An 8,661-nucleotide genomic window follows, 5' to 3' on the forward strand; every position below is an offset into this window, starting at 1 on the left:
GCAGAGTGGAAACACTCACGCGTAATGCGTAAAAGTCACTAGCAATAGTACAGTTTAGAAAACGATAGATTTAGGACACTTCCGGAGTAGCTAGGAAGTTGAGACTGGAAAACTAGACACTAGGATAGTCACTATCCTGATGAGCACCGGAGTACCCAAGTTACCTAGCCCACAGGCTGCGGGTGCATAGGGGTGAAGATGCGTCGGTTTTCGTCGTCGACTCCTATGGATGCCTGAAGAAAGATGCTGACAGGCAGTCAGTGAAGAGTGTCCGGTGGATCCCAAGCCTGGGATCAAGAAGAGAGGAGACCTGCAAGCAGAAGGGACAGAGTCAAGGTCACTAGCCAGTGACCACGTGGAACCAGGAAGGAACCAGGCGATGTCGTGAAGATTGCAGGTGAAGGTGAAGCTTGTCGCTGCAGCCAGGAGGACCAGGAAGCGTCGAGGACGACCAGGACCAGGAGGCGAGCTGTCCCACGAAGGCTCTTGCTGTCGGCGGCGTCGAAGTTGGACTAGGACTCACCAAGCCTTGGCAAGCGGAACCCACGAAGAACGGAGGACTTGCTTCTGGTGCAGACCAGGAAGGTCTGGGGTGCTTCTTCTTTGCAGAGAAGCGGGAGCCAGTCTGGAGGAGCCAAACCAGCGCAGAAGATTTCAGGGTGCGTCGTCACAAAGGCCACTAGCCAGCGGGCAAGCAACCGGACAGACGCGGCAAGCAGGAAAATGCAGAAGGGCCCCACGCAGGACTCGTGGAGTGTGGGGGGCTGATCTTCGGTGCAGATGGTGCTTGGGGTTGGGGCTTCTCAATCCCCGGTGCACAACTTCGAGGGTGCCTCAGAAGCTGCGCTTTAAGTTACTAGCCACTTTTCCCAGGTCGCCGGTCCCACGTCGCTCGTCGCCTCCACGGATCTCAGCTTTGCTGTGGATGTGGATCAGGGTCGGAGAAGTCTGGAAGTCAAGGCTCTGGTCGGGCTCTGCAGTCGGTTCCTCGTAGAACGTGGGCAAAGCAAAGGGTAGTCTCTTGATGGTGCCTGTTTGCACAGGGTAGCCACTCCTTGGCCACAAGGGAGATTCTTCAGTCTTCTTCTTTCGTCGAATGTCGAAGGTCCAGAGTTTCTGTTCAAGTTGCAGGTTCAGGATAATCTAAAGTCTTGAGGCCCAACTCCCACTCTTATACTAATCTGGGGGGCTGGGATACCTGCTAGGTCACGCCTTATGGGTGGGACATGGGAGGGGGTGGTTACACCCACTTCCCTTTGTCCAGTTTCGCGCCAGAGCTGGGGCTGGAGTGCCCCAGCGCCGGTTTGAACTGGACTATGCAAGGAACACCTTGTGTGCCCCAGGCATGTCTCATTCCTTTCAGCCCACCCTGCCCCAATACACTAAAGGCTGTCTGGGGAGGTGCTAGCACCTCCCCAAGCAGGAAACCTATTGTCCAGGCCTCCCTGGCTGGGATCACTCCCAGCTGCAGGAGGTCAGACTTGTGTCGTGGCAGCAGCATCCATTTTGTGATGCTGAGGCTTTGGTCAGAGGCCAACAGTGAAGTATGATTTTAACATGTCTTTCCCTCTAGAAGGGGGGAATAATATCCTCATGTCCAGAAATGGCATGGGGGTATTATTCCACAGTGTTAGACACCTTACACGACATGTTTCGATAAAGCCAAACCATAGTTACCATAACCGTCTAAGATTATAAGGCACTTTAAGAGTATATGGTAGGCTATATCATAGAACAGCTATAAGGACTTGGTTCCGAAAGCTGCAGACAGGCTCAGCTCATGCTAGAGCACCATCTCACAGGTTACCAAGCACTCTGCCTCCAGGATTGTTAAGGCCTGCCATAGGAGTGACTGATAGGTACACATGTGTCTATATGTAAGTTAGGTATAGGAATACTACACCTAAGCAAGGGGTGATTACACGACCTTGCCCCAGCTGAGTGATCAGCCAGTTGTGTCAGAATGGAAGGCCAGGCCAGGGGTGGCATAATACATGCTGCAGCCCCTGGTAGGCCTAGGGTACACCTATGCCCTGGGTACCTAGGGTACACTGTACAGGGGCCAATAAGGTGATCCTATCCAAATGGGTTATGCACCTAAAGTACATAGTATTAATTTAGAGAGAGAACAGCAGGGCTGTGGGTCTGATTAGCAGGCCCACAGCCACATCTAAGTCGAAAACCAGTAAAGCAAAAGCAAAAAGTGGGGGTGAACATAGAAAGCAGACCCTACTCTCCTACACAACCCCCCCCCCCCAAACTTAGGGACATTAAACTAACCTTGACCAGTTGAGTCTTCATGTTCTAAGTGGAAATATCTGGAGAGTCCATCTGCATTGGCATGGTCAGTCCCAGGTCTATGTTCCACTGTGAAGTCCATCCCCTGTAGGGAAATGGACCACCTAAGAAGTTTGGGATTTTCACCCTTCATTTGATTTAGCCACAAGAGGGGCTTATGGTCTGTCTGAATCTTGAAGTGAGTGCCAAACAAGTATGGCCTCAGCTTCTTCAGGGCCCAAACCACAGCAAAGGCCTCCCTCTCAATAGCTGACCAACGTTTCTCTCTAGGGGTCAGCCTTCTACTTATAAAAGCAATGGGCTGGTCTTGACCATCTACATTCAGTTGTGAAAGAACAGCTCCCACACCTAACTCAGAAGCATCTGTCTGGACAATGAACTCTTTGGAGTAGTCTGGACTTTTCAGAATAGGTGCACTGCACATGGCCTGCTTCAGGTCATCAAATGCTTTTTGACAGCTTACTGTCCACTGAACTTTCTTTGGCATCTTCTTGGAGGTCAAGTCATTAAGTGGTGTCACTATGGACCCATAGTTCTTAACAAACTTTCTGTAGTACCCAGTCAGGCCCAAGAAAGCTCTGACCTGAGTCTGGGTAGTTGGAGGAGCCCAGTCCTTTATGGTCTGGATCTTGCTCTCCAGTGGTTGAACCTGACCCCCACCAACTAGGTGGCCCAGGTATACAACCTTGCTCTGCCCTATCTGGCACTTAGTGGCCTTGATAGTGAGGCCTGCCTTTTGCAGGGCCTCTAAAACATTCCTCAGGTGGACCAGGTGATCCTCCCAGGTGGAGCTAAAGACAGCAATATCATCAAGATAAGCTGCACAATAATCATCCAACCCAGTAAGGACTTGATTCACCAACCTTTGGAAAGTGGCAGGTGCATTCTTCAAACCAAAGGGCATTACCACAAATTGATAATGTCCTCCTGGGGTCGAGAAAGCAGTTTTGGCCTTTGCACTCTCAGCTAGTCTGATTTGCCAGTAGCCTGCTGTCAGGTCAAATGTGCTCAAAAACTTAGCAGCTGCCAGTCTGTCAATGAGCTCATCTGCCCTAGGTATTGGGTGGGCATCTGTCCTAGTGACAGCATTGAGACCTCTGTAATCCACGCAAAACCTCATCTCTCTCTTACCATCTTGGGTGTGAGGTTTTGGCACAAGAACTACAGGACTAGCCCAAGGGCTCTCTGAAGGTTCAATGACTCCCAGCTCCAACATCTTTTGTACCTCAATTTGTATGCAGTCCCTGACATGGTCAGGTTGCCTGTAGATTTTACTCTTCACAGGCAGACTGTCACCAGTGTCCACCTCATGGGTGCACCAGTTTGTCTGACTTGGGGTCAGAGAGAACATATGTCTGTAGGATTGCAGAACTTGTCTGCAGTCCTGTTGCTGATGGACAGTGAGGCTGTCAGAAAAGACCACACCATCAACTGAGCCATCATCAGGGTTCTGAGTCAACAGGTCTGGGAGAGGGTCACTCTCTTCCTCCTGCCCCTCATCTGTAGCCATGAGTAGCCCCATGTCTGCCCTGTCAACATATGCCTTTAATCTGTTGACATGAAGCACCCTGTGGGGGCTTCTGGGAGTCCCAAGGTCCACCAAGTAGGTGACTTCTCCCTTTTTCTCAACAATAGTGTGGGGTCCAGACCATTTGTCTTGGAGTGCTGCTGGGGCCACTGGCTCCAACACCCACACTTTCTGTCCTGGCTGGTAAACAGTCAGTACAGCCTTTTGGTCATGCCAAGCTTTTTGGAGTTCTTGGCTTGCCTCAAGGTTTTTAGAAGCCTTCTTCATATACTCTGCCATCCTGGAGCGGAGACCAAGTACATAATCCACTATGTCTAGTTTGGGTTGTCTGAGAGGTCTCTCCCATCCTTCCTTCACCAAACACAGGGGTCCTCTTACAGGATGCCCAAACAAAAGCTCAAAAGGGCTGTAGCCAACCCCCTTTTGTGGGACCTCTTTGTAAGCAAACAGAAGGCAGGGTAAAAGGATGTCCCATCTTCGCCTAAGCTTGTCTGGTAATCCTTTTATCATTCCCTTTAGGGTCTTGTTGAATCTCTCAACAAGCCCATTGCACTGTGGGTGATAGGGTGTGGTGAACTTGTAGTTAACACCACACCCCTTCCACATTGCAGTCAAGTATCCTGACATGAAGTTGGCACCTCTGTCAGAAATGACCTCCTTTGGAAAGCCCACTCTGGAGAATACTCCAAGCAGGGCCCTTGCCACAACAGGAGCTGTTGTGGTCCTCAGGGGAATTGCTTCTGGGTACCTGGTGGCATGGTCCACTATCACCAGTATGAATCTGTGCCCAGATGCTGTTTGTGGGTCCATTGGTCCTACAATATCTATGCCCACTCTTTCAAAGGGGACCCCCACCACAGGTAGTAGTATGAGGGGGGCCTTTGTGGTGCCACCTGATTTGCCACTGGCTTGGCAGGTGACACAGGAGCGACAAAACTCCTTAGTATCTTCTGACATATGGGGCCAGTGAAAGTGAGGGACAAGCCTGTCCCAAGTCTTGTTCTGGCCTAGATGTCCTGCAAGGGGAATATCATGGGCCAAGGTAAGAAGGAAGCCTCTGAACTTCAGTGGTATGACCAACCTCCTGGATGCACCAGGCTTGGGGTCTCTAGCCTCTGAATACAGTAGCCCTTCATCCCAATACACTCTATGGGTACCTTGAGCATTCCCTGCAGCCTCAGCAGCAGCCAGCTGTCTGAGGGGTTCAAGAGAGGGGCAGTCTAATTGAGCCTGCCTCAGATCTGCCCTTGAAGGTCCCCCTGTCCCAAGAAACTCAACCTGATCAGGTTCAAGTTCTTCTAGGACAGTTCCTTCAGGGCTCTCAGAATCATCCTCCTGGGAGGGCTGATCCACCACCTGAGGCAGGGGGGAAGGCACAGCCTTAACCCTACTGCTCTTTCTCTTGGGTTGTGACTGGTCCATAGTTTCAGGATCCAGCACTTGTTCAGTGGTGCACTTTTTGGCCAGTGACCTGGTCACAGCAAGGACATGTGCATCTATCCCCAGCATTTCTGCATGGGTCCTATACTCCACTTCAGACCAAACTGAAGTTTCAAGAGCATTGCCCAGTAAACACTCTACAGGAAGGTCTGAACTAACAACAACTTTCTTGAGGCCAGTTACCCCTCCCCAGGAGAAGTTAACAATAGCCACACTATGGGAGGTAGTGGCATTGCTAGCGTTGGTCACTAGGTAATTCTCACCTAGTATGATCTGTCCAGGGTCCACAAAAGCAGGTGTCACCATTGTGACACTAGCTCCAGTGTCCCTGTAGGCCTGAGCCATTCTTTGGTTGATAAAAGGAGTCTGTCTGTACTTGCCCCGGTTACTGGGGCCTACAGTAGAGGACAAAGCTAAGTCCCCATCACAGATCAGAACAGCCTGAGTAGGTACTCTGACTAGGCCAGAATCCTCCTCAGTTCCCAGGGTTAACCCTACTACACCCTTTTGCTGGGAACCACCACTTACAGCTGAACTAGGGGGTACAGTTGCCTTAGGGGCAATGGTGGCTGGGGGCTTATCCTTTTTGGTGCACTCACTAAACCAATGTGAGTTGGACTTACAATAGTTGCACCATGGTTTCTTTTGGCCATCTTTCTTTTTATCCTTTTTGGGACCACCCTCCCCCTGAGCCTTTTGGGGGCCTGGTGAAGACTTCTGGTCTTTTTGTTTCTGATCATTACCCTTCTGGTCTGCCTTTTTCTGATCACCGCCCTGGTTCTGGTTTTTCTGCTTAACTCTAGTCCTGACCCATCTATCTGCCTTCTTTCCCAATTCTTGGGGAGAAGTCAGATCAGAATCAATCAGGTGTTGATGCAATAGCTGGTTTTGACAGTTGTTAAGTATTTGCTCTCTCATGATCAAATTATACAATCCTGTATAGTCCTTAACCTTACTTCCCATTAGCCAGCCTTCCAGAGCCTTAGTGGCACAATCTACAAAGTCAGTCCAGTCCTGAGTCTGTGTCTTCTGGGTATCCCTGAACAACAACCTGTATTGTTCAGTGGTTAGGCCAAACCCATCAATCAGAGCACTCTTCAGGACAGTGTAATTATCTGCATCCTCATCACTAACTGTGAGGAGCTTGTCTCTACCTTTCTCAGAGAAGGAGAGCCACAAGATAGCTGCCCACTGACTTTGGGGTACCTGCTGTACTTTGCAAGCTCTCTCCAAAGCAGTTATCCATTTGTGGATGTGATCCCCACACTTGTAGGGAGGGACAATCTTGCTCAGGTTTCTATTATCATAGTTCCTGTCTCTATCCTTAGGGATATTGCTGCCACCAGTGGGTTCTGACCCACTTAACTTTTGCTCTCTAGCCAGAGCAAGCTTCTCCTTGGCAAGGGCAAGTTCTTCCCTCTGAATCCTCAGATTAGCTTCCCTCATTCTGGCTTCATGCTCCTTTCTCTCAGGGGAAGTCATTCCCCTGTGAGAGGAAACACTAGAGATGCTAGAGACATGGGAGTGGATGGATTCCCTTGAAGGGGATCTGTCCCTCCTGTTTCTCTGGTTAAGCCCACTTGGGGGTCTGTATGGGGGGACCCCATGCAAACTCCCATGTAAACTTAGGTTAGCCTGGCTAAGTCTTCCTACTTGGCCCTGGCTGTCTACCTCTCCATCTGAAGCCCCATCTGACTCCTCTGTGGTGGGTAGACCCTCCTCTGTACCTAGGGTACCTGCCTGAGATGCCCTAAGAGTATCATACTCCTCTAGGAGTTGTCTTAACTGAAGGAGGGTAGGGTTTGCACCCTGTTTTATTCCTCTGGAGGTACACAAGTGTCTCATCTCCTGGAATGTTAAGGTATCATATCTAGAGGGGGTCTTTTGCAGACCTGACCCTCCTGAGAGAGCATCTACTTGATCTCCTCTCAGAGACATGATCTAGTGAGGGTGTGGTGTGTGCACCTACCTACACTAGTTGTTTCTACTAAACCTCTCTAGTAGTTGTAGTCAGGGTGTGTTACTCCCTTCAACCTACAACTACTAAGTCCAGTAGGACTTAAGTATTATAATCTATGTTATATGTACCTAGACAATATCCGTGTGATCTTTCAATTTAGTATCTCAAGATTACAATGGTATTACAACAGCAAGCTCAGATCCCAACCGCTGCTCACCAATGTGAGAAGTTGGCCTGATGTATGATGTCACTAGTTCTAGTGTACACCTTATATCAGTCCAAATACCCTTATGGTGATTGGTTGTAAAGTCAACCTTATAGACCAGCTATCCTAGTGGTAGCATGGACAAGAGCAGTCTTAGGCTAAACTCTGAATGGCATGTGAAGCCAGCTGTGATACCATATATAATCCCTTGAATACCAAATGAAAGGACACCACAACAGATATATATATAAAATAAAGTGTATTTATTCTAGTCAAACCCTCAGCACTCTTTAAGAGATTAGAGGTAAGTACAACACAGTCTTATTTAAGCATACATTAAGTCACACAGGTAAGTAATACAGTTAGGCCCTAGGGGCCACGCAAACCATATACTAAGTAAGTGGTATAAGGACCACTGTCACGGAAATAGAATAGGCCTAGGCCTAGGGAATCGCTGGGGCTACACTACACTAGCATTAGTTAGGAAGTGGGAGGCCCACGGGATTCGTGTGCAGAGTGGAAACACTCACGCGTAATGCGTAAAAGTCACTAGCAATAGTACAGTTTAGAAAACGATAGATTTAGGACACTTCCGGAGTAGCTAGGAAGTTGAGACTGGAAAACTAGACACTAGGATAGTCACTATCCTGATGAGCACCGGAGTACCCAAGTTACCTAGCCCACAGGCTGCGGGTGCATAGGGGTGAAGATGCGTCGGTTTTCGTCGTCGACTCCTATGGATGCCTGAAGAAAGATGCTGACAGGCAGTCAGTGAAGAGTGTCCGGTGGATCCCAAGGCTGGGATCAAGAAGAGAGGAGACCTGCAAGCAGAAGGGACAGAGTCAAGGTCACTAGCCAGTGACCACGTGGAACCAGGAAGGAACCAGGCGATGTTGTGAAGATTGCAGGTGAAGGTGAAGCTTGTCGCTGCAGCCAGGAGGACCAGGAAGCGTCGAGGACAACCAGGACCAGGAGGCGAGCTGTCCCACGAAGGCTCTTGCTGTCGGCGGCGTCGAAGTTGGACTAGGACTCACCAAGCCTTGGCAAGCGGAACCCACGAAGAACGGAGGACTTGCTTCTGGTGCAGACCAGGAAGGTCTGGGGTGCTTCTTCTTTGCAGAGAAGCGGGAGCCAGTCTGGAGGAGCCAAACCAGTGCAGAAGATTTCAGGGTGCGTCGTCACAAAGGCCACTAGCCAGCGGGCAAGCAACCGGACAGACGCGGCAAGCAG

The sequence above is a fragment of the Triturus cristatus genome, chromosome 9 (assembly GCF_964204655.1).
Source record: "Triturus cristatus chromosome 9, aTriCri1.1, whole genome shotgun sequence".
Lineage (NCBI taxonomy): Eukaryota > Metazoa > Chordata > Amphibia > Caudata > Salamandridae > Triturus > Triturus cristatus.